Below are 26,955 nucleotides of genomic sequence, written 5' to 3'. Positions count from 1 at the left end.
CATTTTAAGAACGCTTCTGAAGATAAACAGAAATGTATTTTTATTTGTCCTTTGTGATTATTTGCTTACGACTGACCTTGGTTGATATTTTATTTAACGACGCTTATTTAGTGACTCACACTATAGCCTCGGCTGAGAGGATAGTGAATAATGAATTCCAAAGGATATGGAAAGAAGTTTTTAGCCTAATTTAAGGTAGAGTTCGGCATTGGTCTGGAGAGAGTGAGGAAAACCACAGATAACCTCAGGTAAGATGGCCCGGTCTCCGGACCGAAATTTCAACCCACGATATCCCGAATACGAAGCAGGGATTCTAACTGCTCTACCTTCACGTTCGGACGCCTTGGTTGTTAAATGTTACATAGCTAATACCACGCTATATATATATATATATATATATATATATATATATGTGTGTGTGTGTGTATAGTAAATCGTATATTATTTCCATTGTGTTTCATAAAATGTATACCATGTCGAAGAAAGTTTTACGTGGAAGTTGTACACCTTCATGAGATCTGTATTTTATATTGTGTTTAACATTTTTATAAATTTTATTGCTCCTTTGTGACAGAAGATTTCAGCAAAAACTTCTAATACAAAAGTGTATGTATATATGAGAGTGCTCAATTGGAGTACACGTTTTCACTAGCTTTCTAAATATTGGGCATTCAACTATATGTAATCCTCTTAGCCTCCACGTTTCCAAAAATATTGTTTGTTTGTTTCTTCTCTGTATTAAACTCAACATACTCTTCTTTTCAGCTCCTTTCCTTTAATGCTATTATAAAATGTTCGTACTTCTTTTCGTGTTTTACTGTACCTTTTGCGTGCCAGTGGCAATTTATATTTTTTTCTTAATAATATCCCGCCCTTTTCTGTTTCTGTCGTTTTCTTCCTGATTGCAATTCCCACTGCGTATAAATTCTCTTCTACCATCCTACCGATTATTCTTCTTCTTACCTTCAACTTGATAACTGCGAGCGTAAGGTCTTTCTTCAATGCATTTTCATCAGTTCCTGTTAGCCTTTTATTACGTTTGGTGAAATACACTTATTTCAGTAGTACATTTTGGTCAATAATTCTGTGATGTCTTTCAAAATGTGTTATAAAAATTCTACAATATATAAGTTATTAAACACTTAAATTGCAGAGACGGGGTATTTTTTAACTGTAAACTGATTCGTTTGGTATTATGCGACCGGGGTTCGATTACTCACTAGGCAGGCTTTACGCTTCGTTCAGTATAGCTCTGTAGCTCACCCAGTATCAGATTCAGTACCGGGTTCTCTTTTTCCGTGGGTGTAGCTGCCGGAGCCTGGATATGATAACTTATCCCTAATAAAAATGTCTAAAATTCGTGAAATTGTACGTCTGCATTCGAAAACGCCTCCATGGAGTTGTTCTTAAGCTAAGAAGAAACCTCACCCTTGCCTTTAAGTTCTGGATAAAGAGAAATTGGAAACGAAACAGTGTCAAGTCGAAGTAGAAACATTCACCAGCGTTTCGTAAAAATTTAAATCATCGCCCTGATGATGACGGCATCAGGCACCGTTGAAACTCTCTAAACGTTTGCCAGACTATGTGGAAACATCTTATAAGAGTTATCTTCAATATCGATTGAATTTGAAAGATAAAATCATCTTCCTTATTTTGAATCTAGCTAAGTGACGGATTATAGATGAGGCCGAACAATTTAAACAAGTTAGAACAAAATGTAACATGATGTTTTACTCCTGTTAATGTGTAACTCAAATATCCGGTAACAAGCTGTTAAAGTTAACACTGCTGATACAAAAAACCGCCAGCTTAATCCAGCTGACACTCTCACGGAATATGCAAGTTCCATCATATTTTTTACTCGCATCCTTTCCAGTTTGTCAGATGCCGTTGCATACACTTCTTGTCTCGCATGATAACATAATACTTTATAAACACAAATCACTTTGTTATACAGACCTAATAGCCTGTACTCCATTACCCCATACTTCACCCCCTAAGCCATTGTTACAATATCATGATACATCTTACAGACGAGTCAGCATCTCCATAAATGTAAAGAAAGTTTAGTGTGTAAGCTTAAGACGACGCAAAAATAAATGTTCTATCACTAAATTTTAAAGAACATTCTGATCCTAAGCTTAAGTTATACAGATTTCAATGGCCGCTCTGTGTGGACATTGGTGTGTGTAAATTGTTCATTTGGTCAGAATTGTTTTCGAGTTACGTGACACACTCTGTACACCGTGTTTGACTGATCCATTAGCCAGTACGTAATCTCTCGTGGCCACCTATGTTTCGGGAGAACTTGTTAATGTGAAACAGAATATCGATTGTGTGTTGGAATTTATGTGAATTTGTGGGTAACTAGTTCTGTAGTTTCGGAGGTGAGCTTAATGTCGTAACAAGTCTGACTGCCATAAATGATGTATGGACCCAGAGCGGTTTGGTGTGCCAATCCGCGGACAAGGTTGAAAAATAGTCTCTTCATAATAATAAAATAGCTATGCATTTAATAAAGCTTTAAAACATAAGAGTTGACACTAATATTAATAAATGTGACCTATAGAATATATAGTAGTCTCCTAGAAAGCAGAATATGTTTTTATAAGCAGCATATTTAATTCACCAAAGACCGTATGGTGGTAATATCGTGCACGAATATGAGAAGTAAGAAATGCATACAAAATCTCGATCGAAAAATCTGATAGCAGATATACAGGGATAAAACTAAAGTGGTTATTACATATTCATTTCAGATATGATCTGAAATTAAGGAAAAAATGAGATGAAAGGAGGGATATGTTTTAGGTTCATATGTGAAAGAGCAAAATTAAAATGCATAAAAATGGCAAGCATATTTATATGCCTTAATATGAAATGTCAACAGTTTATTTAATTATCGTGTACTATATGTCATTGTGGCGCCAAAGATTGTATTTCGAAACATCCATCCCCGATGATCGATACGTCGTTATCCATGTAATGTTGCCTGCCTCGTAGTAGTTGAACATTACGCACCGTCGTTTCTGAATGCGCAGATGTTCGTTTGCGAATTCACGCCAGTAACCTCGCCTAACCTAAATCAACCCAACACAGTAACACCAAATTATACTGAATCTGCAAGCGGAACAGTGCGATTTTCGCCTGCTCGTGCGCAGAAGCCCCTTTTCGCATCCACGTCACGCACCTCAACTAACCTAACCCAACTTGACCAAATGCAACTAAATCTGGGTCTTAGCAGTTGCACATGCGCAATTTCGTCTTCAGTGACCGAAAAATAAAATTTCAACATTGTAAATATCTATTATGTTCAAGTTATGTAGGAATTCAACGAAAATAAATGTATGGTCTTTCTTGAAGAGTGTCAAAGCGGAAATAATTTAAAATAAAGGATCAATGAGAGGAAAATACAGGGCTGAAGATTATCTCATTATTATTGCCAAACTTTGTAAAATACTGTTGAGTGTGTAGAAACGTGTTTGAATTAAAATATTACGGTATAGCAGTTGAAAAAGAACAAATCCATGCTCCGTCCCTGTAACACCAGTTGTCTCACCAGTGGAAAAGTTGCATAGAGGATTATTGCGGAGGTAGAAATTTTAGTCTTCGGCTAGACTTTGTAGTTTCGTGGAAACGTCCATTCCATTTCTGATCTCACAGGCTCTTATAAAAGAAGTTGACTCTTTGGTTAAGTTTATTCAGAGTTTTATAAAAAGAAATAAATTTGTGTGCTTTGGTGAGCAAGTTTTTTGCACTTTAATGGACATAGTGAGAAGGGGGACAGAGGAATATTTCAGCCCTGGTCTTATTAAGTTGGCAGCAGTTTTGGGAAGTAAATACCTTCATCTATCGCACGTGAATATTATGTTTTCTTTTATAGAGGAAGAAAACGGAAACATAATAATTTTTTTCTTTTTTTCTTTTTGAGTTTTTCTACATAAATGAGCGAGTGTTACAATTTTAAGGCAAGCGTTTCGTACGGCTGTTTAAAGGTTAAACCGTAGGTAGATTTACCAGGAAGTAGACGAGACTTTCAGAAGCTAATAGTCTTTATCGTGTTCACATCAGCTCGCCATTACCTTTTATCCCAAACCAGATTAATCCATTTTAGATTTTCACATGCTACTTCTTTAAGACCCACTTGAATATGATTTCCCCTTCTACAAATAGAATAGACATTCCAAGTGGCTCTTTTTTCAGATTAATCATCTGGAATTTTTGTGTTCAGCAAACACGTATTCCTAAAGCTAATCTTTCATATCTATCGATGCAAACACCCTCATAGGCGTAATAGCCGTTCACAATGGCTACGCGGTGTTGGTCTTGGGCCACTCGATGTCTGTGGTCTTAGGTTCGAATTATGCTCGAGTTAAGGACACATGCGCGCGTTTCCTTGTGGTGTGCTGCCAGATGAATCCCTCTTCTAAAGATGTCTGGCAAATATCTAAACATTATGAAGATTTCTGTCTTCTGGGTTGTTGCGCTGTGTAGTCTGGTAGATGTTAACCAACGTTTCAGATGTCATACTGCCTCCATCATCAGGGCGATGAATATATTATTACATCGATCAGACTACACAGCGCAACAACCCAGGAGACAGAAATCTTCATACTCACCGCTGTGAAAACCTCAAATCTTACATCTAAACATTGATTCATAATTTCAGATATAGTTCTGAATTCGACAACAGACAGAGAAGAATATTCTTAATATTTGGTGAATATCAGACCTACAGATTTTGAAGGTCCTTCCTGGGTAATTTCCTCGATCCTTCAGATTCCTTTCTCTGTGTTGGGTTCAAATACTTTCCTGAGCAGTGCCTCTTATCTATTTTCTTCCCGGAGAGCAAAATACAAATTTTAACACCAATTTAAAACAGCAGGTAGGCTTATCTTATAGATTTGAACATTTACAAACTGATCATGTTCATCTATAAATAAGTTATTCTTAGATAATATTCAGGCAGATATTTCTTTACAAAATGAATAAATTTCGCTAAGGTTCGTGAGAATGTCGGATTTGAGGTTTTCACGGCGGTGAATCTGAAGACGGCTGTCTTCTGGGTTGTTGCGCCGTGTAGTCTCATAGAAGTTTACCGACGTTTCAGAGTTCCTTACTGCCTCCATCATCAGCCATTTTTTCTGTTCTGTGTCGTACAAAGTTCAAGGAAAGAGAATAGAGCAGTGTTTTAGCATTATGAAGTCACCGTACGATACTGTTTGATTTCCCCTAGGAATGAAATGGTTTATAAACTTAATAATACCCTACTAGAGCTTAGATATTAATACATGAGGAAAAGAGTGACCTATAAGACAAATACCTGATATTTACACGCGTTTTAAGTTGGTTATTTGTACGAATTGGATATAGGCGGTGTGGTGATTTACATAAGACTGATTAAACAACTAACCAGCCAACAAACGAACAAACGAGCAAGTTGTGGAAAGAAAACATTAGAAAATGAAGTTATTCAGAAATAATAAGATATAAAAGAAAACAAGGAAAGAAAAATAAAACAATTACTTTTATGTAACTATCGGCGTTGTGACATCACTTCGGGTTACTTCGCGTTCAGTGTAATAAATGAGAATATTATTATGAAGTTACTGAGGAAGAATGTTATGGGATGTAGTCTTGGTTTATTTTAAAATACTGCCCTATATTTCACAGCTCAGTGACTGTCAGTTCGCAGTCCTATTAAGCGTCGTACAATAGAGAGTGTGTTTATTCACTTTCAGAAGTGTCATTTTAGATTTGGCAACATTAGCACGTTGCAACGCGAAATGAACAGGGCACAGAACTGTTGAACTATCGACAGCCCTTATTGAATGCTTGGTTTGTGTTATGGTCGTTATAATGCAATTTTACATGCGTTTAACATTTGCTTACTTGACTGATAAAATGCGATGTAATTAGTTGTATACATACGTAGTTTGGTAATGGAACGGTTGATTGGCTGAGCATAATAGTCACAAATATGTATGGCGTTGACGAACTGAAACTAGCTGATGAGGATTACTGGTAGCATATCATTCGTAGAGTATATGTAGATCAGTAGAAATTAGCTGCTTACTTTTATGCAAACTTCGCTAATGTTAATGTGAAATGTAACCACTTTAATCCTATGGAAAAGATTTTTGTTTCAGAATATGAATCTGTCATGAAAGAATGTAGGGTATAGGACTTTTAGATTTTTTTATTTATTTATTTAAACAGCGTTAACCAACTGAGCTTTGTAATGATGAAGTGTTTTGTTTTCTCTGCGGTACGGGCTGAATTCTTAAATATAATTTGTTCGCACTTCGGCTTTAAAGAGTTGTTAGATTCATTTTACAGCAACCAGCAACAACTAAGTCATTATAAAAGCTGTTTTTCTTTAGTAAAACGTGTCCAGAAATTGACCAAAGGCGTAATGGCGGCATCGTGTTTGTTTGGAGTGGCAGCAGCGGATATTAGCAGTACTCTGAGCACGTGATGCAATCAAGCTTAGCATGTGTGAACGCGTTTCGCATATCTGACTTGTGTTGCCGAATAATAGTCTCGAAACGATACCCGTAACGTCCGGCATACGACCCGAACAGGCTCGCTTCAGAAGCGCTGGGAACCGGTTGAAGCGATGCCGAACCATCCTAACGAACCGCGAGCATACACACACCGTCATTGCCCTTGATAAGTTCGTAATTTCTTTAGACGACTTTATAACTTTTATTTGAGTTCATTTCTACATCACTGCTGTCCTTTAGTTTACGTTTTGCAACTGTACTTTATATGACTCGAATAAATAGATCAGTCAGGACGACGAACCTTTGATTGCAGCCACCATGTCCATGTCTGTGTCCTTGTCCGGAGCTCAGACCGGCCCAGTCTCCTATCCAATAAGCACAGAAGATTCTTTGCGTCACTAAAGCGCTTGGGGCACAAAGTCAGCACTCGCCTCTATGTAGTGCCATATATTTTCATGTTGCGGCACGGAATTAAACCAGAGACTTCTCGCCTTGACATGATAAATCTATTTTTAATAGTGCAGTCTATATCTTCATCTTCAAGTTCGTCTCTTCAGTTTTTCTAGATTGCTTTCGTGCGGAGCTTGTTCTCACACGTGCTAAGCGTCTCGTTAATCACATTTTCCTTTATTTAATCACCGTATCAGTTTTAGATTATGGGCAAAAAATTGTGATTTTTTTAAAAAAATAATTTTTTCTCCTGTTTCTCAATCTCTGTTTAGTCAAATATTCTTTTCGGAAATTTGTTTTTGTACGTTAATTTTAAATCCGCCACTAGGTTTGAAGTTTCTTTTTATCATTGTACACAAAAAACTCGTAGTTCTAGTCTAGTGACTGTTCCAAGAATTTTATCCAAATAACGAGCCTTGTTTTTCTGCCTGTAGCAATTTACGGAAGGCACACTAATGACAGTAATCCATTGTATTACTTGCAAAAACACAATGAAGACAGTGATTAGATCGATTGTTATGCAACATCACCTTGTCTCTTCCGGAATCACTTCACAAGGTCTTTTGGTAAACTTGGTGCATGGTCACATGTCGTATGTTTAACGAGTCCTTGTTAGTTTAGGTAACTAGAGTAACCGAATGTTTGACCTCGAGCCCAGTGAGGTGTATATCAGGCCTTGCTCTTTAAGATGGAAACATCTTGCATGTCCACAGGTACCAGCATCCATTATGTTGCTTAATTTTTACAAATTTTCTTACTCACTCACTACACGCCAGGATCCACGTTTCGGAGAGATTAAAAAGTTCTCTCCCTATCACATGCCAACCTACGGTCGACCGTTCAACGACAAACTTTCAGACTTATGCGTGTGCCAACATCAAATACACTGTGATCTGAAACAGTAGTTTTTATATTTCATATGAATATGGCACTGGTGTTCGTTTAAAAATACTTTGCAGTTTACCTGTATTTACTTACCGAATTCAATATTTTGGTTCGAAATACGCATTCCGTTGGCGCACGTTTACTGTACAACAATTAATATTTGAATCGTGTTTTGCGAAATTGTCATTTTTATTTATAGTTTATTCAAAGACGCTTTTTCAGTAGCTCAAATGAAAAGATAATAGCGAATCATGAATTGAAGGATGTGGGATGAAGCTGTCTTGGCCTAATTTAAGATAAGATCCGGAATTTGCCTAGAAGAAATTAAGAAAACCACGTAACCCTCTATCAGGGTAGTAGGCCGAGGTTTAGACTCGAGACCAGCCTAATACGAAGCAGGAGTGCTAACCACTCGACGCTTCACGCATCAAGTGATGTTGCCTCAGTTAAGCCATCTGAGAGATGAAGTTGAACGTTTACTTGAACAGTTACGTATTCGTGTGTTCATGAGATTACCAAGCTACATCACTGACAGAATGGAAGTCTTTACTGGACGATGTATGGGAGAGTACACATTATTTATCCTGTTGAAGCAGAAGACAAGCTGTCAAAGGCTAACACATTGCCTTTCGTTCAATATCGGATTTGGTTTCTGTGACCAATGTAGAACAAACAGCGTTCCGAGTCGCTGGATGGTTGCCTAAATGAACATCACTGAACTTGGGCTTGGTCCTCCTGTGACTGCCAGCAATGTACACAGTTTCTCTTCAGAAGTTCAAAGCAATGCTTCTCGATCTTTTGTACGATGTGGCACGCTAAAATACAATTCAGTAACTCGTCCCATAAAAAAATCACGTATTACTTTAAACTAGTAAAAATGGCGGGGTGAAGTTAACCGGGAAATAATTTATTTTTGTATCTTCATACCTTAATATATTATATTCATATCTTTCTGTCCCTTTCAAGTCCTACTAAAAATTGTCTGATTTGTAAAGAATCCCATTCTGGCTTCATTATTGAATAGTGGGTCAGAAGTTCATAAAATACACTGTTATAAACAGTCTAGATTTGTAAAGGCGTATGTATTGGGTTGTTCTTGTGTCACCATTGTTTGTGTGTCGACTTGAAAGGGGATTTGAAGAGTGCTTATGGGCAGAGTATGGAAGTAAACATTTATTATGATTTTATATAAGCCCTCCCAACTTGCATTTAAGTCACATAGACTCATATATATTTTAGCATGTCCATTTGAAACGTTTGTAATTTTTATCACTTCGACACGATGGGTATCCAGAAATATCACTTACCTTTTAGAATTTTCAACGTAATTTTAAATAAGCCAGTTTTATGTTTCCTGAATATACAAGTCTGTGGAACACTCTAAAGGGATCCGTGCAGTTCAGATAGAAGTCAGATGGTGTGAGTGAGGATAGAACACTGGGTAATCCCCTGTGACGTAACGTTTTGGACAGCCAGGTGGATTACATTGGATTATAACGTTGTCCATTTAAAAGCTGAGGCAAACAGGCAAGAGGTGTTTCTACTGGCTAAGAATTCTTTACCCCTATTCTGTACGAAAGAGTGGTATGGGGGGAAGATATGAAATGTAGCTCACTGAAGGGTACTTTTCCCTGGAGGGCATATAATTCTGCAGAATGAGAGCGAAGAATGTTAAAAAAGGAAGAAAGAACACGTGACATCTAGGAAGTCTGTTTTTTTGGTTTAAAATAAAGGATAAACCAGCTACTGGACACATATTCATGAGGATATTCGTGAATGTACGACCAAATTGGATTTTGTGTCGTCAATATAAATGTATTGTGGAAACATTTGATGTTTTGTATCTTCTTCCATTGTTATGCTATTCTGTGTGTCGTGTTATAAGGATCATCAAATATGAGCTTAGTTAATATGTTTTAAAATGGGATTTTTTTAAGATGCAATGTAACTATAGTGTAGGTCGGCATCGGCTGTAAATTATATTGCCTTTTCTTCTCTACACTCAAATAATTAAGTATCGTTGAAAACGAGGGCGTAAATCATATCCAAGAATAATTTTTAACGACCCCACCTATACATATATCCTTCAGAATGCTACAGCGCTTATGACTTTATCAGCTGCGAAGGTCATCGTAAGTTTTCATTGTCTCGTCATGCGTTCTTCGTGTTTCAGCTTTAATTGTGACAATTTCGTATTTCCGTTCGGTACATCAAACATGATATTGAAGATTGCTCATACATGTCATTAACATTCTCTATCTTTTGTCCTTTTTTTTTACGGAAACTCTGAAATATGGGTTTACCTTTGGATGCGGAATTAAAATGTAACCTTTAGAACTATTTGGAATCGTATATCCCAAAAAGTTATTCACTAATAAATTATGTGCATGCATTAAGCTATGTAAGTTATATATCGAACAAAAAGCTGTTTATATAAAATTGGAGCATTTCTTTTGTATTTTAGAATTGCTCTACTTTTTCATACACATGTAACATTTTGTAATGTCATTTTTTTCCTGTATGAGCACATGCAAGTAGAAATTACTTCTGTAAAGCAAGTCTAAAAGGAGTGGGCATAATTAAATTTTAAATATTTCTGCAGTAGATTATGCGAATACTTCACATTCCAAACTTACAAGAAATTTAATTGATACCGATATATTATGAAATTTTGTTGTTGTCTGTGATATCAGTGGGATGTTTGTGACTTCGTTGTATAATTATGTATTACACTTTTCATAAGTAGTTAAAATGCAAGTACCTTAATTGTCATTTTATAATATCTGCTTGCTCTAAATATTTTACGTGGTAATGGTAAAAATTAAATAACTATTTATATTCCGTATTTCGTAATAGGCAAGGTTTGAAACGTGATCATAAAAATCACTAAGAGGTGTCTAAAAACTCGACGTTTGTACGCCTACTTATTAACGAGAATGGCTCTGGGCAGAATAGTGACTGTTATGTTGCAAGACCGGATTTGAGTCCCTTTAGAGGGAGGACATTTCATTGCCTTCAAGTTAACCTAGACTGTTATCACATGGGTGGTTGTGTCTTTCTTGGAAATAAAGTTAAAGCGGCAATGTAACCACCCAGCGCCATCTAGTGCCGAGGTTAAGAATGCGGAAGCTTTGTTTCTGTCTTTCCATAGGCGTTTATATCGAAAATATTTCGACATGGTTTAGAGAAATGTCAGTGCGGGGATTCATAATTTGTACCTTTCGCTTAAACGAGTATTTTAAGCATTAATTTAATAATGATGGTGCTTTCATCAGGTGTGGATGGGTTAAAAATGTTTGGACGAAAACTTCAATAGAGGAATACCACTTGAACGGCAATATTGAAATAGCTGTCAGGGAAACAGTGTGCCAAGATGTTGAATAGATGCGACTGGACTTCTATGAAGGCCTTAATAAATTTTATAGTAATATCTTAAAGAATGTCTTTTACCATGGAGGTGGTTGTTTCTGTATGTATGTAGAAGAGAATCAGACTGCTGACCTTTCACAGAATTTTTCAGTAATTCATAATTTGGCTGCTCATACAAGAAACAGTGAACCCACATCCTAATCGTGTACAAAATTTATCTGTTAACTCAGAAGACAGGAAGACACTGTTGAATTTTAATGTTGTTAACAATCAGTGAATGTACGAGGAACATGAGCGTGACATGTAAACTTTTATGGCTAGAAGTTAGCTACTTTACCGACACCGTGTACCAGGTGGTATGTAATTAAAACGGCAAGGACTGTTCTTTTTCCTTGCGCTGGGTTTAATAAGTTTCTACTGATATTACAGTGCCTGTGCAGCTTAGGGCCCGCACACTTTATGACAAACATTGCGGTAAGTACGGGTTCTGTGTGTTGCCCTGTGCAATAGGATGGATCGATTTACCGTACGTGTAAGAAGTCCTGCAAAATATCTACGAGCACAAAAACGTAGCAAGAGGTAAGCAGATAAATAACTTTAATTAGAGAAGTTACGAAAGGAGTGAAACAATGACAGAAGGAGCTAGGAAAGAAAGAAGGAAATAAATAGGTGACATGGCAACAGTAATATAGATGAAGTGAATGAAGAAATAAATGAATGACAGAGGAAGTATAAATTAAGGCATAAAGAAATATTAAGTAAAAACAGTTCCCTGTTAACACAAATAGAATACCAACGTCATCAGTTTACACGTCTTCCTGATTCGCTTCTCTGAGCAAATCAATCCGCCGACAGTGCGTACTAGTCCTCGGTTGAGAGTAGCTGATGTGGTAATTTAGGCTATTAGCTCCGGTATACAGTTTTTAATTAAAGCCAGCCAGTCCAATCCAGAACAAATCGATCAGTTGTTACAATTATTATTTTTCCTATTCTCTTTATTCTGGTACAATCCCAAACTTTCATGTCGTGTGACGTCACACGTAATTGAAAAACGACTTATGTTTTGTGGGTAGTCAAAGGCACTAATTAAGAGGCAATGAGTTCTTTTCAAATAGGCCGATGTGTCTCGTGAGTTTTGATGTTTTAATAATATAAGCAGTTTATCACTGGGATGCTGCATCGCGTAGAAATAGACCGACGTTTTAGACATGCTTACTGCCTCCATTGTCAAGATCATAAGTTGATTTGACAAGAATGAATTGTACGTAAATGTACCTGGCTCCTCGTATCTCGGCTTGAGGAGTATTCATCTTGACATTTTCAGCCGTTTTCCTTAATCCCTAAACGGCATGTTGCGTCTTTAATATATCATATCATGTTGTGTTCTCAGTTTCTGAACAGTCACTCTCTTGACGCTCTGTTACCTCTCTAGTTATGCAACGTCCATATAGCAATCAGTTGAGATGTTCAAGACCGAATATTTCTTGCAGCAAAGTTGTCAGTCCATGGTTTTTGCTGTTCAGTGGTTGGCACTCCCTCAATTTTGTGGTACCCGTATTTGAATCTCGGCGCTGAGGCCGACTAAACGTGCTGAAATTTTTCTCATCCGAACTTTTATTACATTTTTCTCTCCATGAAAATTCCTTAAGACCTCAAAATATGCCATGATTATTGCTTCTTTCCATGTTTCTCAGTTCATTATTCACGTTATAGACATGCATATTTGGCTGTTTATAAGCGTTGTAAAATAATTCAAGTCAATTCGGAAGTTGTCTGCTCACTATCTCCTAGTTCTGGGCGATGAACTTTGACTTATCTCTGAAGTTCGACTTTAAATCTTGGCCGTCCTTAGTGGCGCCTTGCAAATTGTTGAAGAGTAAACAGATTTACGCCCTTCCACTCGTATTAGGTCCAAGCTGTTGACTGGCAAACCCCAAGCCAGCCACAGGAGAGGGCGTCCCTGCTAATTAAATGGAAGCTAAAGAAAGAAAGGAGGCTGGGTGCATGGAGCAGTAAGAGAAGGGTGTGTCTGTTTCATCCTTCACCACCATCTACAGTCAGTTTCACAATTGTTTGCAACATTCCATGCAAATATATAATGGGAAATTTTACTCACCATTATGATATATCAAAGCGGGTTAGTCTACAGTGTAGAGTTGGTTCTTGTTAGTACACAGTGTTTATTCCTGCCGTACTTTACGCCATGTTTCATACTTTTTGCAGAAGAATGGAACACAAACTTATCCTTCTAAACCTTTGACTACACGCCATTCGCGATCATCGACATCTCATCGTCGTAAAACATGAACCAGTTAGTACATGTAGCACCTATGGGAAAATGTATAGTAAAATATAAATAATATGATCTTTTTAATGATTCTGTAAATGTCTGTGACAATGGTTCATTTACCACAGAAACAGCATGTTGGTCAGTGTCAGTTGTCTGAGGTATGACATACATGAGGTTTCGGGAAATTACTATACTTTATTCTTCAGGTGGTTGGTTAACATTTGGTAAGGATTTGGAGTTGAAGGTACACTGAGGGCATATGGCTAATCCCGTATTCAATTACCCGAAGAAGGGAGTAGAGTCAACTCCCGAAACGACGTGTATATCAGATAATTGATAGTGATCAACACAGTATTCCTATAATGAGGATGTTAAGTAGATCATAATGGAATAGGATGTGAGTGTGTAGGCTTGATTCAACTGACTGAGGATGGATTCCAGTGACGGGATCTTGTGTGTATGGTAATTAATCTTCAGTTCAATAAGATCGGGTAAATTTTTGACAAGATGACTGAGCAACTAGCTCGTAATAAGTGTGCATCGTGGAAGAAGAAACCAGTTAACCTCCAGATACACCAGTATGTCTTACCCGTACTCCAGTTGACATATGGATTGTATTCTGATTTTCTTGAATGTTAAATTAGCCATTTAAAATTCCATTAACAAACTCTACTAAGTTAAAAAGGTGATTTAGTATGTTCTCTCGTAAGACATTTTAAAATGTTTTGTCTCCTGCAGTCCTTTCGTGGCGTCGAGTGAAGTGTAGGGGTTATTATAGAGGATGGATGTAGGGGGCCTGAGAGAAGGTAGTAATGTCGGGTCTTAAAGTAATGTCGTAGAATTCGCTTGGAAATGGCGAGAAAAGTAAGGAGAGATTTTATTCAGAAGCCCACGTGTCATTCTGTTAGTTTCATCATTCATCTCATTTGTCTTTGCCAGTTTTGTTTTGTTTTTTTGTAAATCGTGTTAGTTACAACATTACTTATTTTTAGCGAAGATGCCAAGATATTTCCCTTTATTTTTGGTAACATCAAACGATCGCATACGAAAATTTGACACATCTCCTTTAAAGGATTCATTTTATGGGAAGAGTATTTGTACTGTGTAGACAAAGTTAAAATTATGCTCTTCAGTTCAATATAATCTGTTCCCTCGTGTCATTTTCAGTTCCCAGGGAGACCAATTTGTTTCAGTGGCAGGCCTACTAATTTAAGGCTCCATAGCATCGACTTAGTTTACTTTTTCCTCGCTTTTTTTTATAATTTCTTTATTTTATGATTTCTGTCTTTCTCTCCGGTAATGGGCCGATTAAAAACTTCTGAATTCAAGGTATGATATGTTATTGTTTTAATAATGTTCTAAGCATGCCGAAAAAGGTATTTATCTTAAATTATTAGTGTATTTGAATGTGTTCTTAAATTTATCAAATATAATAGTGTATTATGTAGCACACGGAATATACAAGAAATTCGAGACATTTTGTTGGAAATAATTTAGAAAAAGGTCAGTCTGGAAGCCAATGTCAAAGGCTGATATTAGAATAGATTTTAAGTAAATTTAATTTTAGAATTATAAATTTCTTTTATTCACCAAGAGAATAGCTCAAATTCCAGCATTTGTAATTAACACAATGTATGTCTGTGTTCAATGCCAGTAGGTCACTATTTTATCGGCTGTATAATTAAAAACATGTCGAAATACTGTAACTTTATTTCTTTGTGAAGTAGCTTCTTTATTTCGTTTGTTGATAGGTTTTAATTTAACTAAGTACTTTAACAATGTAGGATTTACCGTTGTAAAATATGTTTTCTGTGAACTGTATAATGTCAAGTCGACTATGTGTTTTAGGAAACTATGTCATTATACAAACATTAATGAAGATTTGCATATATTCCAGTTTATATTCTTTATTCCCTGAGAGTCCCTTTACGGTTAATTATTTCAGTAAATGTTTTCCACCAAGTTTGTAGGGCGAATGATGCACTAGCTGTGCTAGAGAGTTTAACTCTACTTTCGAGCAGGTATGATGCAATAATGATGAGATTTTATGGAAGTTTTGTTAAAAATTTGTTGTCGTGTCCATAACTTTTGATTTTCAAACCCCCAGATTATGTAAAATAGAGGGGAGTATACTTTTTGCAGTTTATTGGAGCAGGAACATGGGAACATGTGTGGTTAGTATCGAGGCGTCAAACACCAATCTGCTCACCTGGTTTGCAATTTGTATGATAATTTACAGGAGTTATTGCAAACATCACCAGATTGGCGGTACAGTATGGGTAGTAGGGGCAGGGGCATACGCCTAGCCGTCCCCCATAAAGCAGAGCACTTATTTTCCTCTTGCGTTTTCCCACAGTAATGTTACTTTATACTTATGCAGGTGTTAACAGTTCAGAACCAGTGTTGTCAGGTCTATATACACGCTACTTAGCGATTCAGTGGTTCGAAATCCTGACACATATTCTGAACGTACCACATTCTATACCCGCCAGTTAGTTTACGATGTCGGGAAGGTTACGTTAAGAGTGATGCGTCCCGGAAAGTAGTGCGCTGTTAGAGTCTCAGCTTATGCATCAGATATTGTGGTTGAATATTCGTGATTTTCTTTATCCGTCTGAATTGCATTGTGCGCTATGAAAGCTTGTCGCAGTTTTGAGATTCACACGGCGGTGACTACGAAGATGACAACCATCTTTGATACCGATTGCATAATCACCATCTCATATCGTTAGATAGACTGCCCTCTATAATTGATATAGCGCCAAAAAATAACTGTCAAATTAAATAAATGAACAGGTATACAAATACATTTGTCTATTGGCATCACCATTTAATATCTGATGAAAAATTAAGTGTACAATTTATTAAATGTTATAACATAATTTACACACGAAACATCTTTGTCATTACAATTTGCATATTTATTATCTTGTTATCACCGTAATAAAATGAGATAAAAGTGGTGAAACTCTTGCTTCATATTCGGGATGTCCCTGGTGCTGTTATAAGTCGGAATATTGTTATCCTGATTAAGAATTTTATGGTTTTTCGAATAATTCAATCCAGTTTTGGAACGCTGACTTCAGAGTAATCACTATTATTTTCTACCACTTAATTATCAGTTTGTCATTCGTAATAAATCCGTCATCTTATACTATATAGCATGTAGCTGATAATGTATATTTAAATAAATGATCATGTATGTGATGTTTTCTTAAAATTGAAATCGAGAATAATAACTCTATACATCTTTTCAAGTAAACATAGCTTTATTGTAATAAAGCAGAGAGTAAAACCTGTGTGGTCTGGTTTGTTTGTAATGTACAATGTCTCCCCTCCAGGGACAAACCTTCCGGCTCAATGCAACAGCCAGTAGAGAAATCCGTCAGACTGACAAATACGGTTCCAGTTAGCCGCCCGAGTTATACTGCACAATTTCCAATCTACTGCCGTATAACCGCAGGCATTATTCCTGCAACCACCACGTAGGATACTATTTTGTATTGGCAATTTAAATAAATTTCGTTTCATTTTATTTGAATACCTGTAGGGAATTTCACAATTTTGCCGAATTGTTTGACAATAAAACATTTATTTGACTCAATTAAAAATATTACAGCTGTTTTAAAACAAAACTTTTCTGTACATATTAGGACCTAAACTGGATGTAGCATACATTTTAGGGCAGTAGATAACCAGTTGTTCCCGTTTATTAAACTTATGACTACTTGAAGACGACTGGTTATCTATACAAACTCTTGTTGTTTTATAGTTGGGGGCTGGTGCTGCTACGTAGTGTAATGTAGGAGGTTGGACACGTACAGGTTCCCCATTTAACCGTACGCCCACGTCTGAGCAGTCTCTCTGTCACTCGATGTTTACTGGTATATTTCGATACGCTTGCCTCTTTAGCATGATTAGTTGCACTTGAGAAACGTGATAATACGGTTCGCAGTTTGTGAAATTGAGTGTTCAGAAATGAAGTATAGTGTTAAACAGAAATTATTCGTATACGTTACATTTTTACAGTGTTCTTCATGCCGTAGAAAATTTCGTAGGATGTATTCTGATAGTACAGTACCACGGTTTACAAAATTGTAACAAAATTACGTTTCACGGAATCTGTGCTGGGCAAAAATAAATCTCGAAGTGGTTACGTAAACAACTAAAATTACAGATGCTGGGGTATAGAAAGTCCTTATGCTGTTCATGAAATGTCATTGCATTATTTAAAAGTTTTGGTTTGGTGAACGGAAGTTAATTGGGCCTGTGGCTTTTTTTACGAAACTATTAATTCCGAATGTTATGTGAAATTTATTCTCTCGTTCTTCTTCGTCAACTGACTACTGAAGAAAAATATTACGGGCATTTTATGCGAGATAATGCAACAGCACACACTGCTATCTGTTCTGTGGTTGCATTGCATGAAGTCTTCGGCAAATGAGTTATAAGTCGAGGATTGTGGCCTTCGCGATCACCCAACTTTAATCTTTGTGACCTTTATGTGCGGGACACGGCAAAAAAAGAGGGAGTATTTGAACAATCCGCACACTTTTGAAGAACTTGCGTGAAATTTCCGCTTTTCTCATACAGAAACTGCGACGTGTGTCTCGAAACATCTTCTCATGATGGGAGGCATGTTTAGAAGCAGCAGGTCGTCACTTTGAGACTCGTCTGTAAAATAAGGTAAGTTGAACTGCAGCGGAAAAGAAGGCCACTACGGATCTGAGCGAGACGCGTCCTGTGTCAGCTGCCGGAAGCACTCTAACGATTAATGAAATAACCTGTAGCCCCAATAACACAGGAAGAGAAATGCATAAAATATATCGTAGAGAAAATCCCTTGAAAACCAGTCATTTGGAAGACCGAGAAAAATGTGGGAGGACAATATTAAAATGGATCCTGGACAAATATGTGACAGGAAAGTGGGTAAAAGGAGCTGACTGAGGATCAAGTCCTCACGCGGGCTATGTATTCAACTCTCTTGATCGTTTAAAATTTATTAGTTCAAAATTCTCAGCCGAATCCGGTAGCCAAGCTTTTAATGATTAATATGGTTTAACCTTTTTTTATGGATTGTAACGAGTATCGGTGATCCAGGTCTTTATTGGGTCAGCAGTGCAGGATAATGCGTCATTTAACCCAATTTTAAGGATCTGACAAACATTCTGTTTGAGAGATATAAGACATTTTCTTCTAATATAAATCAGTGGCTAACATTTCTTATTTATTTTTTGTTTACATAGTTCAAAAATACGAATTTATTTATTCACTACCCTTACAAAGATAAGAACGAGATATTTAATTCATTTTGGATGCTCTGCCTTCATTTCTTAGTAGAATTATACAATAACAAATGTTTTTAAATAAAATGTAAGTACGCCGCATTAACAGCAGTTTCGCTGTCTAAAAACAAAACTCTTGAAACAAAAGTTTGATCTCGCCCCAGAGCTACTATACAAAAATTTCTAATGCTATGTTAATGCTTCATCTTGTTTTTTTTCTTTTTTCTGGGTACTTAGAAGAAGAAGAAGGCAAAATTATAGATTTTGTGTTCCTGATAAATATGTAAAAACCAGACAAGTGTCTTAATTTGTTGACATTGTGTAAACTAATAGTGACCCACAAAGTTCCTGGTATTTTAAATGGAAAGGACGAAGCTGGAATAACCAGACCCCTATCATTTAACTGTACTAAGTCACTCGAATACATTAAACGGGTGCACATTCTCGGACGTTTTACGTTGTATGTTACTTTAAAACCATTCACCATTTTAGAAACTTTTTTCTCTTCCGTCGTCAGGTAAAGTTGTACAATCTAACCAGTCTGGTCTGTTGGAGAATGATAACTTAATTCTCAGTCCGGCTTACATAACTGATCAGGCTGTGTTTTTTCTCCTGATGACGGAACCGGAGCGAGCTTCCGGAACGTTGCTCGTCTTTCAAGCTAATAGACGAAGGAAAACCACGAGCCTTAAAAACGGATTTCTTGACAGCTGATTATCATTCAGTTTCATAAGAAAAGATTACACCGTGGAGATAGTGTGGTCAGTTATGACAGCAAGCCTGTATGAAATAAATAAAATTTTAACTCTTATAGTATCGTAAAATAATACGTTATTTTTATAATGTCCACGTTTATTGTTGCTACTCGTAAATGGTTTATTCCTCGCAATAATTTACTTTTCAATCGGATGGCTCTTGTAATGTAGATCTAATGGTTTCTAATGGCGGTAGTGGCCCCATTGAATTAATTATGTGCATGCACAAGAAAGGATATCGAAGTGCTATGAAATTATGTACCTCTCCTAGTTTAAGCACTGAGGATGCTTTTAGGGCTAAATATTTAAATGCGCAATGAGACCACCGGTCCAATGCGATTGACTGTTACGATTAAAAAATATGTGACAGTGAATAGAATATGTTTATCGAGGTTTCAGTGTCTGTGTCAAGGGAGGACAGTCAAAACAAATGTGCGTTAGTGGATACCCGTTGTTTTATAAGGGGGTGGAATATAAAGTAGAGGCATTGGCCTAATATAGTAGGATTGTGAAATTTTGTTTGGTAGTGTCGTCGATAGGTAGCGCGCATGGATGGTACAAGAGATGTACACCGGGTATGGTTGGGAAGCCTGAAGGGAAGAGACCGCTGGGGAGACCTAGACGTAGATGGGAGGATAATGTCAGGCGGGATCTATGGGAGATAGGAGTTGAAGGAAACTGGATTTTGTTGGCCCAGGACAGGGTCCGCTGGATGGCTTTGATTAATTCGGCGATGAACCTTCGGGTTCGGTAAGCCATCTAGTTAGTTAGTTAGTTAGTTAGTGTCGTCGGTAGGTGTATGGGAATGTAATTTTTCTTCTGGTGAATGAAATATATGGTGGCCGGACGAAATTTATACTTTGCATTCACTTTAATGACAATAACTTGTGTATAATTTGTAACACGTAGGTGGCTTTATTATGTATATTTTATATACTAAAACCGTATCTAGAGATTTTAAATAAAATATTTCGATATGTTAATAATTGTAAACATTAATAGTGCTGCACTTAACAGTGACTTAGGAAAGCCATAGAAATCCGACGTCTCTAAATTTTAGTTATATTTGTTTCAAAGTCAGTTGCTCGAACTTACGTGAAAGGAAACAATAACAAGAAATAAGTGATCGACTGTAACACATGATGCCAGCCTATAATATCTTGTAATTAGTTTGCAGTTCGTGATTCGTGCCTGATATTTCTCTTAGAGATAATAGTTATTCGCGTTATCAACTTGCGTGAAATAGTCTACCAAACAGATATGAAACTCCTGAATTGCTATTCGTTATAAGGATCTAGTAAACGATGCAACAGGAAATTGCTTTCTTCTCTATTCCACTTTCATGTTTTATCTTAGTTCTTCGTTGAAATTCGATCTAAATTAGTAACTTATCTTTTCAAATAGCGGAAAACTACAGTTTGGTTCTTACATGCTTTCTGCTGTACTATAAATTTACTACATCAGAGGTAGGTAATATAATTTCATATGGATTTTGTATCCACACATGTTGTAGTATTATGTATTTTATAAAAGTTCACTTTTTATGTTGACGTGAAGCTAAAAGTACATTTACTGAAATAATAGCCTAATAAAAAATTGGTCAGAAAAAATCCATGAGGAAGAGACCACTTTAATGAAGACTTAGATGGGAAGATAACGTAGATAGCAATAAATAGAATCCTAGGTTATAAACTGGATTCAGTTGTCTCGAGATTTGGTCCTGTGATAGACTCTTGTGTATACGGTGATGAACCTTCGGGTAATTTCTTCAGTAGTTAAGACATTTTAATCTTCTCAAGAGGCTGTAATGATCATCCTGTTACATACTCTTCGACGGCAGATGCCAGGTATGCTCTTCAGATATTGTAGTGTTTGTGAAGTGTATACAATATTTAGACATGTGTTATATATTTACATTGCCTTTGTCAATCCAGGCTTTGTGAAATTTGAGGTTCTTACGGTGGCGAGTGTGATAATGTTGTTTTGGGTTGTGAAGCCGTGTAGACTAGTGGTTAGGTACCAACGTTTCGGAAAAAACTCGCTGTCTCCATCTTTAACCCTGAAAGTGAGATAGTATGTCCGAAACGTTGGTGGTTACCTACGAGTGTACATGGCGTTAAAACTCAAAAGAACAAGGGAATTCTTTTAAGTCTGGTTCTTGATTACCATATATTGTCTGTGTCGGGGTTCAACTTGTTCTGTGTTGTGAAAAATTTATCTTTTTTTCATTTCGTGCAACTACTGGTTGACCTTGGATACCAGATTTATGTTTAAGAATGTAGGTGAACCCTAAAGGGAGAGTGACATATACACTGGAGGGCATCGAATTTGTTTCAAGGTCGAGCTTAGCTCGTCGTACTCGGCAGATGGCAGAAGACAAATAACCACCTCCGATCCAGAACAACACAAATTGTAAAGCCACTGACTAATCAGGAGATGTGTGGCTCACGATATAAGCCTGTATTCCAGCTGATAGTTCTTACAGTGGCACTAGTGTAATGTGTGTATTTGTCATCCTTCATTTGTTGCGTGAAATTCTTTAATCATATACCCTATTAGCCACACCATGCAGTTGTATTTAGATGCTGTGAAAGGTAGTTGTAGTGTGTGAAGAATTTGGCATTCAGTAGGATCCTTGAAGAATCAGTTTCATGTTCTTCTTCTTATTCGTATGAAACCTACAATAGTTTTATTCCATGCGCGTAAATGTTAAAAACCTGTACAATTATCTGGACCCACCAGTTTGTTACAGAAAAAGAAAAATGTTTGGTGTATATGAAATATTGGCAGTTTCGCAGGAGTAATTTTATGCTTCATGCTAGAAAACTATGCCCATGTGTTGTGTGGCTATGTTTATATAGACCCTACGTTTTGTTATGCGATGTACAGAGTGGACCAAAAGTGTTTGAACAAATTAAAGGTGTAATTAAAAAAGACAACTCACGGCAATAATGTGTGACTTATTTTGTTAGACTGGTAGGCACAGTAACTTCTAACTAACACAAATAATATGTGTGTGCCATTTCTGTTATTTTCTTTATTCAACGTATATTTCGTTGTTACTTTTGTTTCTTTGTACTTTATAAACATTTCCCCTTTGAATTTCTTAGGATAGTCTGTGAAAGCTGTAGGAAAATAATACTAAATTTGTAACAGAAATATCTTCATGTATTTACTCGCTTTCCATAAACTGAAGGAAACACACACACACACACATAAAGGTAATTTAATAATATATCGCTTAAAGATAATTAAGTCATTAATAAAGCAACACTTATTAACACAAGTTTCATTTTTATATATCCAAGACCTCAAAGTACACTTGTAGAAGGTTATATATACTCCTAACTAAAGTATAACCTAATATGAATTAACAAACCAACTCAATATAACAGAGCCCTCCTTCATAAGGTGTTAATCGCTCAGCTGTTAAAATTTGCCGTCTTTTATGGAACCACAAGGTTCATTATCAGATTCTCAAGGGTTTATCATTGGTCTCTATTCTGATGCCTTATTTCTTTAGATGCATTTTAATATTATCCTGTAATCTGTGCCTGGGATTAGAAGTAGTATGTTCAAATTAAAGCTAAATACAAATAGCGCAATACCAAGTTTCAACGAAATCGGTCCCGAAGTTTCGATTCCATTATTTGAGGACGGAGGGATGTGACAAAATTTGTTTTTATAAGCACTCGATGAAGAGGTTTTGTTATTGTGGCTGATTCTTGTGGCCTGTATATTAATTCACCCAATTAACGAGAATCATTGGAGACTGTGAATGTCATATAGAATATTGATTTTGTTATCTCAGTATTTCCCACAGTGCACCACGCACTCTCCTTTCTCGCTTTCTCTCTGCCCATCGGCGTTTCAGATTTTATATAAAAAATTGATGTGATGAAACGTTACTAATATTTCAATGGGACTCAGAGATATGTTGTAAATAAATGCAACAAATTGTTTAAACTTTAAATTAGTATTTACCTACCTCAATAGCTTGAAGCTATGACGATCGATTCCTTTGAGTATAGGCATTTGGGAAATTTCGTATGATATAAATGACATCCATTTTGTTGAATTATAAATATGAATTCCGTTGCGATTTATGACGTAGAATGTTGAGGTTAATTTATCGTAGGGTAAACGTGCCTGAATCTAGCATGTGTTTACAGCGCAACTGGTGTGAATTGCCAATCATTAGTGTGTTGTCATTTAACGACACCTTTTCATCTATATCTTTTACGTAGCGTCGAATAACTTAATGACGATTAATGCTGAAATATGAGAAATTTTGTAAAAAAACACCTCAATGTCTAGTTTATTCGATTCTTTTATATTAACTCTAGTGGTTTAGAAAGACACGAAAGAACAGTCATCCTAACCAATTTCTAGGAAACCATATCTGGTTCAAGTCTTGCTTCCACTCAGCGCCACAGCCGTAAATAACAGAAACTATGCGAGATGTTGCGTTTTGTTCGGTTTTAGATCCACGGTTTTTTGATAGGTATGAATAATTCAATGTCTGTCTCTTGCAATGCACTAAATTTAACCTCAGTTAAGATGTTAATTGGCTCGTGGTATTCTTTACATTACCCGTAGAAGAATAAAGCAAAAAATAAATTTGAGGTTTTCACTGCGGTGAGACTGAAGATGGATGTCTTCTGGGTTGTTGCACCCTGTAGTCTGGTAGAAGTTTACCGACGTTTCAGAGATTCTTGATGCCTCCATCATTTGTCGCCCTCATGATAGGGCGGAAAAGACCTCTGAAACGTCGGTAAACGTCTACCAGACTACACGGCGCAATAACCCAGAAGACATCCATCTTTAACGTAATATAAGTCACGCGGAGTAACAAGCACTGAGGAAGATTTTATGAAAGATACGTGATATATCGCTGAGGGGAATAAATGTATAAATTCTTTAAAAAAACAGTAACAACTATGTGTTAAGGGATGAAACTTTACATACAAACAAAACTCGAAAAACGTGCGTATTCTGTCGATTCTGTTATATTGATCATGTTAATTTTTTTCAAAGCTGCTCATAAAATATATTTCTTTGTATTTCGTTAAATGTTCGCCATATGTAACATTTTATCAAATAGATATTTTTTGTCGTACTGAAATGTTTTGCATTTGTATAAATTTTTCGTACTCCTACCAACAACAATTTTTGACAGTAGTTATGAAATGTTATTTGAATTATTATATTGGACCGATCTAGACTAAAATTGAATTGTCTCCACAACTCTCGGCGTAGATTCTGAATAATATAAAGTCTAATGACGTTGCCTTATTAGTTTCGCAAGCAAAACGTGCTATTGGACATGAAGTCTGCACATTATATTTTTATTTTATTAAAACAACTCATATAAATGTAATATATTTTAAAAAAAGATATTTTGAATAGTTTCTTGGGGCTGACTGTACATTATTCAATGCACGTCTTTTGTTGTACACACTTCAGTCAATGTTTTATCTTATATACGTGACGTGAAGGGTTATCTGAGAAGGCCCGTCGAAATTGTAATAGTGCGCGACTAAGGCTCGTTCAACATCGACACTGAATTACACTGATTTGTAGCTGTAATGGAATGGACCAGGGATGGATTATCCAGCTCAGGAATAGCAGAGCGTGGAGTCTTGTGAAGGAAAATGGAATGTTCCAATTTATAAGTGCTACGCTGTGGCATTTTGTCTTCTTGTCTCACGCATTTTATGAAGAAGGGTGGTGGTCAAAGTGCATTTCCAAAGACTGTCCTCTTAGATTTGTCTTATGTGTAGTGAAGGTCACACTGGAGTTTTGTCCGCCGGTAAAGTAATGTCATATTTGGTTTAATCACAATTTTAGAATCCTTAAATATAAACATAAAATGAGAGCTACGAATTTATTATAAAATTCTAACAACATTTTCTCTTTATCTCAAGAAGAACGTAAACTTATATTCAAAAAAATTGTAATTAAATGTATAAAATTTAATGAGGTAAATATTATGTACTTTTTTCTGCAGAACACTATTGGATATAACAAAATGTTCGTGAGAAATTATGTGAAATGTCTTACTTCTTGCATAAGTTTACGTTCTATATTTAATAATTATGGTAACTATGACAAGTAACACAATATGTTCAAATAAACACTCTAAAGAAATAATTATACATTCAAGAGACTCTAAACCACTAATGGTTACCAATTTTGCTTCGTATTTAAAATGCCTTGTATTTGAATTTCGATCCGAAACCATTCTACGTAATTCAATTGAGGATTTTTGTGTTTTTTCTCAATATAACCTCTGAATTTCCGGCTTAGTACCTTAAGTTATGCCACTTCCGAGTTTTTGTAACATACTTTAAAATGAATGACTCATAGTCGTTAACTATAAACTGTGCAGACAAAAAAGTGTTGTAAAAATCTACGAATGAAAAACTACAGTCTGTTTGCAAGAAACCTTTCATTGTAGAAAATGGGAATCACGTGGTGGTAAATCTAATTTTCGGCTTTATTTACTGTGACTTTAATGAATAAAATGTGAAACAGCTTTACACCGGGGAAGCTTCAATGTGTACACGATGGGAAATTGACTATCCTTACTTCTTCTTGGAACTGGAGCTCATCTTCATACCACGGGGTAAGAGCTAACGTTATTGTAATAGAATCTGCTCCCTATTTCTAATATTAAAAGTGACGTTTTCTACGACGACAAGCGCCACACTCCTCAGGGTGTCTCTTCCAGTTCTCGAACACACAAAAGAAAACTTTCTGAATCAATTTCTGCAGTTGCTTTCAATACAAACTTCATCGTTCTGTTCCTTGCCCATGTTTCTACTCGATAATCAGTTTAGTAAAGTCTTAATGGGTATAATTTTTGCTTAAAAGTAAACGAAGCTATAATAATGATTCAGAGCTTCGTGAGTAACTTAAGAGAGATAGTCAGGTTTAGGTTTTCTGACATCATAAATTTTATCTGTAATTTTATGACGGAACTATTAAAGCAAATTGTAATATGAAAACTTGATTCTTCGTAGGAATATTTCAATCTAAGGAAGAGGAAGTGAAAGGAGGATGGAGACAATTATGTATTGAATATTTCCGTAACTTGTAATATTTTTCTAATATTATGATAATGAGTTCAGAGACGTGTGGAGTGGACGAAAACGAATGTTAACAGAACTTCGGACAGGAACCGTGAAAGGCTACCGCCAATTGGGAAAGTGTCTAAGGACATCATGGTGCTAGTAACGTTACAGTGGGTTTTTTGAGGTGTGTGAAGGTAGGGGATTTCATCTGGCTCAAAATATTATCCAATGGGAACGCAGTAAAGAGCGTTCTTATTACTTGAGTGCAAATGGTTTTTTGATTAGCTGAGTTACCTGCAGTTTCTTAAGTTAAGAATGTGCAGCGTGAAGTTAGTTAAT

At 36.3% G+C, this 26,955-nt stretch overlaps 1 protein-coding gene across 8 annotated transcripts in view; it reads left to right on the top strand.

Annotated features, from left to right (window-relative positions):
* Positions 1–26,955, top strand: part of LOC110839727 (kin of IRRE-like protein 2) — a 577,271-nt gene that overhangs the window by 295,346 nt on the left and 254,970 nt on the right. The window contains exon 1 of one of the 8 annotated variants that reach the window (XM_022084197.2): positions 17,407–18,186. The exons of the other annotated variants lie outside the window; for them this stretch is intronic. The gene's annotated coding sequence lies outside the window, so the exon portion shown is untranslated. Of the gene's footprint in view, positions 1–17,406; positions 18,187–26,955 lie in introns of those variants that run through there. 8 annotated transcript variants of the gene reach the window in all.

This window comes from Zootermopsis nevadensis, unplaced genomic scaffold, assembly GCF_977971745.1.
Source record: "Zootermopsis nevadensis isolate Lab colony 2312 unplaced genomic scaffold, Znev_1.0 Znev_ptg000022l, whole genome shotgun sequence".
Lineage (NCBI taxonomy): Eukaryota > Metazoa > Arthropoda > Insecta > Blattodea > Termopsidae > Zootermopsis > Zootermopsis nevadensis.
The sequence above is the reverse complement of the archived record's forward strand: the minus strand, read 5'-3'. Positions and strand labels throughout refer to the sequence as shown.